This window comes from Entelurus aequoreus, linkage group LG27 (genome assembly GCF_033978785.1).
Source record: "Entelurus aequoreus isolate RoL-2023_Sb linkage group LG27, RoL_Eaeq_v1.1, whole genome shotgun sequence".
Classification (NCBI taxonomy): domain Eukaryota; kingdom Metazoa; phylum Chordata; class Actinopteri; order Syngnathiformes; family Syngnathidae; genus Entelurus; species Entelurus aequoreus.
In genome coordinates this window covers 30,895,265-30,904,539 of record NC_084757.1, presented here as the reverse complement: position 1 = coordinate 30,904,539, position 9,275 = coordinate 30,895,265, and the positions used below count along the sequence as shown (strand labels likewise).

The 9,275-nt window shown below is 39.1% G+C and overlaps 1 long non-coding RNA gene across 1 annotated transcript in view; it reads right to left on the bottom strand.

Annotated features, from left to right (window-relative positions):
• Positions 1–6,104: 6,104 nt before the first annotated feature.
• The window catches only part of LOC133644365 (uncharacterized), a 157,403-nt gene continuing 154,232 nt past the window's right edge, over positions 6,105–9,275 (bottom strand). Inside the window, exon 3 of the long non-coding RNA XR_009824759.1 lies at positions 6,105–6,164. This is a non-coding gene — a long non-coding RNA (uncharacterized LOC133644365). The remainder of the gene's footprint in view (positions 6,165–9,275) is intronic.

Genomic DNA, 9,275 nt, shown 5'->3' with positions numbered 1-9,275 from the left:
CCTCATAGAGACTATAGATTGAGTCTACTTCTACATCTTTGGGGGACATGCAGATGCTGCATACATCAAAATTCTTTCTTTTTTTACGAGAAAAGTACTTTCCCTGTCTCACATAGAATATGCCAACAATTCTCTTTATGCCCCATGATGCACTAAAACCACAGCAGAATATTTTATTTTTATTACTCTAACGTGCAAATAGATGAAGTTATTTATGCATCTAATTAAAAACACATAAAGCAGATGAATATATTTGTGTCATAAGTAATTAATCAACTCAGTTTATTGAAATGAAATTGAAAATATATGGACTTGTTTTTTCCTTTTAATTATGTTTCCCTATATGCAAATGTTATTTGCTTCATCCATCAAAACCAGTGAATGCTGAATGCTTCACTGCATAATAAGTGACTGCAAAACACATTCTCTTCACCACACCCAGGTCTTCAGGCAGATTTCAGGAAACACGTGACACTTTTAGGTCTTTTAAGGTAAAGGAGGCCGAGGTTCTGTCCAGTCGGATCAAGGCCACACAACACAAATCCTACATTCATGGGACAGCCAAAAGAAAACAAAACAAACCATTGGTCTTTATAAAAGCTTTTTTTTTTTTAATGCCACTCTTATATAAAATGCGAAAGACCAGAACAAAAAAAAAGACCACTTTTTTCTTAGAGAACCCTAAAGAATAAATTAAAAATGTGTAGCACTTGACTGACCAAATTACTTTTGCTCTTTTAAAACACAACTTTAGCTGCAATTGAGGTCTAACGATTACGAATCACCACTGTGATTATTTATAATATAAATAAATGTACAGCTACCGAGTGCAGATTTACATAAAATATCAGAACATTTAAATATACAGTGGGCCTATATGTACAGTATAGAATTGTGTTCTATTTAAATGACTACTTTTCTCAGTTTGTTATTCTGTGTCAGTTTTTTTTTTACTTTATATGATTTATTTGAGCTTGATTATTGCAAGCCATTAACATAACAGTAAACTGTATCATTAGCATTATTGTTTTTAAATACAATATTAATTAGTTATATTACTAATAAACAACAATAATAACAATAATGATTACTATTTTTATTTTAGTGATTATATACCTGTCAGTACCCAATAATATACAACATTTATTCTCAACAAAAGAGGAGAAATATAATCTTAGAGAAAAATTTAATTTAAAACATTTGTACGCACGTACAACACTTAAGACCTTCAGTATAACAGTATGTGGATTTAAATTACGGAATGGATTAAGCAGAATAATCAAACAATGTACTAATATGACCCACTTCAATAAACTCTCCAAACTTAAAAGTGTTTACAAAGTACAAAGAAGAACCATGATAAACATTCTGAATTTATTTCATTCATCCATTCATTTACTAGATAATCTTACTCATCTCACCATATGAAATATAACTTACTTTACCAATTATTATTTATTTATTTTTATTGTTATTATTTATGGAGGATATTGTGACAAAATTGAGAACAGGAAGTGAACAAAAGTTTTAGCAACTGCTATGTAAAGGAAAAGGGGCAGGATTAAATAAGCTCTGCTTCTTCCTACTCCTTTTCGAACGTGTTGAATAGAGGAACTGGAAATTGTGATGCATCATGTTGTATGCATGCATGTTCCAAATAAACGCAGACTCAAACTCAAATAAATTAAGGTTGGTAATGCAAATCAATTCATTACAGTATTTCCAATTATAGCCCTGATTTAATACAGATTGACCTCTTCCTTTAGAGCAGACACAAAAGGGAACATACACTATAAATATGACAGATTATTACAAATATTCTATTTTATGTACAAAAAATACACTTCTCTCGCCGTGCTCGTGCTGTTGGATGTGACCACAAAGGCAATGCTGCCACCCAGTGGAAAAAATATATCAATGCATTTTGCATTTATAAAAAAAGGATAGAATTAACATAAATAAATAGATCATTAATATGAAACAGGCTGACACCTTTTTTTTTTTTTAAAGAGAAATTTTCTAAGATATTTAAGAGGCATACTGGTAGTGGACTTATTTATCACATTAAATGATTTGCATACAGTTTTGTGTTGAATAAGTACAGAATATGAGTAGTAAAGCACTTTTTGATTTTACTTAAAGGCCTACTGAAATTTTTTTTTTTTATTTAAACAGGGATAGCAGATCCATTCTATGTGTCATACTTGATCATTTCGCGATATTGCCATATTTTTGCTGAAAGGATTTAGTAGAGAATAACGACGATAAAGATCGCAACTTTTGGTATCTGATAAAAAAAAAAGCCTTGCCCCTACCGGAAGTAGCGTGACATAGTCAGTTGAAAGTCTCCTCACATTTTCCTATTGTTTTCAATGCAGCTAGAGCGATTCGGACCGAGAAAGCGACGATTACCCCATTAATTTGAGCGAGGATGAAAGATTTGTGGATGAGGAACGTTAGAGTGAAGGACTGGAGAGGCAGTGCAAGACATATCTTTTTTTCGCTCTGACCGTAACTTAGGTACAAGCTGGCTCATTGGATTCCACACTCCGTCCTTTTTCTACTGTGGATCACGGATTTGTATTTTAAACCACCTCGGATACTATATCCTCTTGAAAATGAGAGTCGAGAACGCGAAATGGACATTCACAGTGACTTTTATCTCCACGACAATACATCGGCGAAGCTCTTTAGCTACTGAGCTAACGTGATAGCATCATGCTCAAATGCAGATAGAAACAAAATAAATAAATCCCTGACTGGAAGGATAGACTGAAGATCAACAATACTATTAAACCATGTACATGTAACTATGCAGTTAATAATTCCCAGCCTGGCAAAGCTTAACAATGCTGTTGCTAACGACGCCATTGAAGCTAACTTAGCAACTGGACCTCACAGAGCTAGGATAAAAAACATTAGCGCTCCACCTACGCCAGCCAGCCCTCATCTGCTCATCAACACCCGTGCTCACCTGCGTTCCAGCGATCGACGGCGCGACGAAAGACTTCACCCGATGATCCAAGCGGTTTGCGGCTAGCGTCGGCTAGCGCGTCTGCTATCCAAGTAAGTCCTCCTGGTTGTGTTGCAACAGCCAGCCGCTAATACACCGATCCCACCTACAACTTTCTTCTTTGCAGTCTTCATTGTTCATTAAACAAATTGCAAAAGATTCACCAACACAGATGTCCAGAATACTGTGGAATTTTGAAATGAAAACAGAGTTTTTTTGTATTGGATTCAATGGGTTCCGAATACCTCCGTTTAACTATTGACGTCACGCGCATACGTCATCATACGTAGACGTTTTTCAAGCGGAAGTTTAGCGGGAAATTTAAAATTGCACTTTATAAGTTAACCCGGCCGTATTGGCATGTGTTGCAATGTTAAGATTTCATCATTGATATATAAACTATCAGACCGCGTGGTCGGTAGTAGTGGGTTTCAGTAGGCCTTTAACTTTACTTTGCAATGCATGCACATTATGCATGGAGCTGTTGTTCATTAATGCTCCTCGACGGAGCCAAGAGCTTTTAGCGATGGTTCATCAACATTAGCAACATGGCGAGGACTCGTGCGTAATCAAGCTACTTCACTGCGATACAGGCTCTGAACAGCTCTCAGTGTGCTTACAGTAAAAGCTTCACTGCTGCATGTGGTTGGCAAATTGTGGCCCACAAAGCCCCTTATGTTTTTTTTAGTGCATCCAGTCTTGCACTGATTATTTTTCGTACTGTTTTCTTTTTGGATTCCATATAATGTAATTGCACTATGTGGTGCATAGAGTATATATTGCAAGATTAACTTTTGATTTGACAAGAGATGAACAAGCGGTCGGGTTTAAAAATAGAAAGCGCAATGAAAAGTGTTCTTGTATCTTACCTGGCCTTGTTTCTCACCACGATCACTTCCTACACGCCTCACGACTTCCTGAGCAACACCACACTTTTCCATTGCGTGATTGCGGTCAGCTGGGGTAAGAACCTGCACGATAGCCCTCACACCTATAACGAAACATACACGCTCGTGATGAATGCACTTTTCTCCCAGTCAGACACGTCTTCATACAGATATGTCACTGACATTTAATTCATTCATCCACACAGTTTCTACCGCTTGTCCCTTTTAGAGACAAACAACCATTCACTGTTATGTAAAACCACTATTTTCCATGTGTATTTACCTTTTCTGTAATTGCAATGGATTTAAAGGCCTACTGAAATGAGATGTTCTTATTTAAACGGGGACAGCAGGTCCATTCTATGTGTCATACTTGATCATTTCGCGATATTGCCATATTTTCGCTGAAAGGATTTAGTAGAGAACATCGACGATAAAGTTCGCAACTTTTGGTCGCTGATAAAAAAGCCTTGCCTGTACCGGAAGTAGCGTGACGTCACAGGTTGTGGAGCTCCTCACATCTGCACATTGTCGATTCGGACCGAGAAAGCGACGATTACCCCATTAATTTGAGGGAGGATGGAAGATTTGTGGATGAGGAAAGTGAGAGTGAAGGATTAGAGGGCAGTGGAAGCGATTCAGATAAGGAAGATGCTGTGAGAGGCGGGTGGGACCTGATATTCAGCTGGGAATGACTAAAACAGTAAATAAACACAAGACATATATATACTCTATTAGCCACAACACAACCAGGCTTATATTTAATATGCCACAAATTAATCCCACATAACAAACACCTCCCCCCTCCCGTCCATATAACCCGCCAATACAAATCAAACACCCGCACAACACACTCAATCCCACAGCCCAAAGTACCGTTCACCTCCGCAAAGTTCATACAGCACATATATTTCACCACAGTTAGGTACGTGACATGCACATAGCGGCACGCACGTACGGGCAAGCGATCAAATGTTTGCAAGCCGCAGCTGCGTACTCACGGTAGCGCGTATCCAACTCAAAGTCCTCCTGGTAAGAGTCTATGTTGTCCCAGTTCCCCACAGGCCAATGTGTATCCAACTCAAAGTCCTCCTGGTAAGAGTCTATGTTGTCCCAGTTCTCCACAAGCCAATGGTAAAGCTTGACTGTCATCGTTCGGGAATGTAAACAATGAAACACCGGCTACGATGTAGCCACTAGGTGTTTGTGTTGCTGCAGCCGGCCGCTAATACACCGCTTCCCATCTACAGCTTTCTTCTTTGCTGTCTCCATTGTTCATTAAACAAATTTCAAAAGATTCACCAACACAGATGTCCAGAATACTGTGGAATTTTGCGATGAAAACAGACGACTTAATAGCTGGCCACAATGGTGTCCCAAAATGTCCGCTACAATCCGTGACGTCACGCGCAAACGTCATCATACTGAGACGTTTTCAGCAGGATATTTCGCGGGAAATTTAAAATTGCACTTTATAAGTTAACCCGGCCGTATTGGCATGTGTTGCAATGTTAAGATTTCATCATTGATATATAAACTATCAGACTGCGTGGTCGGTAGTAGTGGGTTTCAGTAGGCCTTTAACATAGGGGTCCGTCCCTCCATCCATTTTCTACCGCTTGTCCCTCTTGGGGTCGCGGGGGGGGGGGGGGGTGCCGGAGCCTCTCTCAGCTGCATTCGGGCGGAAGGCAGGGTACACCCTGGACAAGTCGCCACCTCATCGCAGGGCCAACACGGATAGACAAACCATTCACTGTTATGTAAAACCACTACTTTCATTTGTATTTAGTGTTTTACCTATTCTGTAATTGCAATGATTGGAACACAGGAGTCGGCAACCCAAAATGTTGAAAGAGCCATATTGGACAAAAATTACAAAAATAAATCAACCAATCAATCAATCAATGTTTACTTATATAGCCCTAAATCACGAGTGTCTCAAAATGCTGCACAAGCCACAACGACATCCTCGGCTCAGATCCCACATCAGGGCAAGGAGAAACTCAACCCAATGGGACAATGAGAAACCTTGGAGGGGACCGTAGAAGTGGGGACCCCCCCCCTGGGCGACCGGTGCAAAGGACGTCGAGTGGATCTAGCATAATATTGCGAGAGTCCAGTCCATAGTGGGGCCAGCAGGAGACCATCCCGAGCGGAGACAGGTCAGCAGCGCAGAGACGTCCCCAACCGATGCACAGACGAGCGGTCCACCCCGGGTCCCGACTTTGGACAGCCAGCGCTTCATCCGTGGCCACCGAACCTGTCTGGAGCCGCACAAAATTAAAAGCCTTCTATAAGTGAGATAATGAAGTCAACACATGATATAAGTGTCTATTAGGGTTGTACGGTATGCCGGTATTAATATAGTACCGTGATACTAATGAATCATATTTGGTACTATACCGCCATGTAATTGCTGGTTTACGAGCAGACGAGCATGTTCGGCAGCGCACAATCACGGAGTACTTACAAGCAGACACAGTGTGTAGACAGAAAAGGGAGAACGGATGCATTTCGGCTTAAAAACTAAAGATAAAGGCGAAGTTATAACACTGAAACACCCTCAGGAAGAAGTGCTTTAAGACATGGCTAGCTAGCTAGCGGCTAAAGTCCATCCGCAGTCTGCAGTGTTTTAGCTACTTTTAAATCACTAATCCTCGCCTCCATGGCGACAAATAAAGTAAGTTTCTTACAAGTATCATCCCTGCAGGACGAGGAATAGCTAAACATGCTTCACTACACACCGTAGCTCACCGGCGTCACAATGTAAACAAACGCCATTGGTGGATCTACACCTGACATCCACTGTTATGATACCAAGTACAGTAGCGTATCTAGTCGATACTACTATGATTACGTCAATATTTTTTGGCATCACAATGTCTTCTTTCTGTTTTTTTTTAATTTATATGATATTTATAAACTCAGGAAATATGTCCCTGGACCAATGAGGACTTTGAATAAGACCAATGTATGTAAGGCTGAAACGACGCGTCGACGTAGTCGACGTCATCGGTTACGTAAATACGTCGACGCCGTTTTTGTGCGTCGACGCGTCGCATATTTACGTCACACTACCGTCATGGCGGAGCGCAAAGCAGACTGTGCGAGCGAGGGGAAAAACGCACGCCAAAAGTCGTCAAAAGTGTGGGAGTATTTCAATACACAGCCTAATAATGTTGTTGTATGCACACTGTGTCGAGCGGAAATGGCCTATCATAGCAGCACAACGGCTATGAACGAACATTTGAAAAGAAAACCATCAACCATCAACTAGTCAATCGTCCGCGTTAGCATACGTTGTCATCATTACACAAATACATGAATGTGTCATTTGTATCTGCTAGGGGTGTAACGGTATGTGTTTTGTATTGAACCGTTTCGGTACGGGGCTTTCGGTTCGGTACGGGGGTGTACCGAACGAGTTTCTAAGCTAAAGCTAACTTTATCTGCTAAAGTGTTAACAAGCTGCTTTGCTTGTCTGCCTCTGTCTCAGCACGCAGCATTGTCCCACCCACACAACCATCTGATTGGTACACACGCAGCATTGTCCCACCCACACAACCATCTGATTGGTACACTCGAAGCATTATCAGCCAATCAGCAGTGCGTATTCATAGCGCATGTAGTCAGCGCTTCAGCGTCGAGCAGATAGGTGTTTAGCAGGTGAGCATCAGGCAGCGGACTCTCCCCAAATGATAATAAACACCTCCCAGTCAACTACTAGTAACATCACTATGAGCCCGTTGACCTACTAGAAACTTAAACTGCAGCTCAGCTCGCTCGCAGTCCTGGTTTGAGGTGAAGGCTAATTACCTCTCAGTTCCAGCCACATCGACCCCTTCTGAGCGCCTATTTTCAGCTGCTGGGAATATTGTAAACAAGAAAAGAAGCAAAGCAAGTAGACATGCTAACCTTTCTTCATTACAACTGTTAGTCACTCACTGGAATGAGTAGAATTGGTTATTGTGTACTGTGTTGGACTGGATGTTTATTTTGCACATTTTAAAAGCAATACTTAATGTATACAGTGCTCCAGAATATTTAGATTGGCACTTTTTTGTATTGGATGTTTATCTTTATTTTTGCACATTTTAGCAAATAAGCAATACTTTCACTTTTGTTGAAATGTTTACACTGTTGTTACAGAATATTTCGTTTTGCACTTTTTTGTATTGGATGTTTATCTTTATTTTTGCACATTTTAAAGCAAAATAAGCAATACTTTTACTTTTGAAATGCTTATACTATTGCAGAATATTAAGATTTGCACTGGATGTTTACTTTTATATTTGCACATTAAAAAGCAAATAAGCTACTTTTAATTTTGTTAAATGTTAAAAGTTTTAAATGTTTACATTGTTACAGAATATTTTGTCATGTTGTTGTCAATGTTGACTGAGTGGCCATACTTTTTTTTTTTGTAAATAAAAGCCATGCCTTTTGAAAAAACTGGCCTACTTTTATTTTTTCATCTTCATTTTAAATAATAAAAAATAAAAAAAAATTGGTAAAAGGAAAAATAATCTATAGATGAATCGAAAAAATAATCTATAGATTAACCGATTAATCGAAAAAAATAATCTATAGATTAATCGATAGAAAAATAATCGTTAGCTGCAGCCTTAAATGTATGATCCTGTAACGACTTGGTATCGGATTGTTACCCAAATTTGTGGTATCATCCAAAACTAATGTAAAGTATCAAACAACAGAAGAATACGTGATTATTACATTTTAACAGAAGTGTAGATAGAACATGTTAAAATAGAAAGTAAGCAGATATTAACAGTAAATGAACAAGTAGATTAATAAATTATTTTCTACGACGTGTCCTTAATAATTTTGACAAAATAATAGAATGGAAAATGACACGATATGTTACTGCATATGTCAGGAGACTAATTAGGAGTCTTTGTTTGTTTACTTACTACTAAAAGACAAGTTGTCTCGTATGTTCACTATTTTATTTAAGGACAAACTTGCAATAAGAAACATATGTTTAATGTACCCTAAGATTTGTTGTTAAAATAAAGCCAATGCAATTTTTTGTGGTCCCCTTCATTTAAAAAAATACCGAAAAGTATCGAAATAATTTTGGTACCGGTACCAAAATATTGGTATCAGGACAACACTTGTGTCTATATTAGCTATATTAGCCTACTATCAAAATGACTTTGTGTCGCAGGCGGACACAAATCTTTGTTGACAGAATTGTTCTACCCATTTTTACAACATTGAAAAACCTTAGTAAAACGCAGGCTTTTCAGAGGGCATACTTGCCAACCCTCCCGTTTTTAGCGGGAGAATCCCGATATTCAGCGCCTCTCCCGACAACCTCCCGGCAGAGATTTTCTCCCGACAAACTCCCGGTA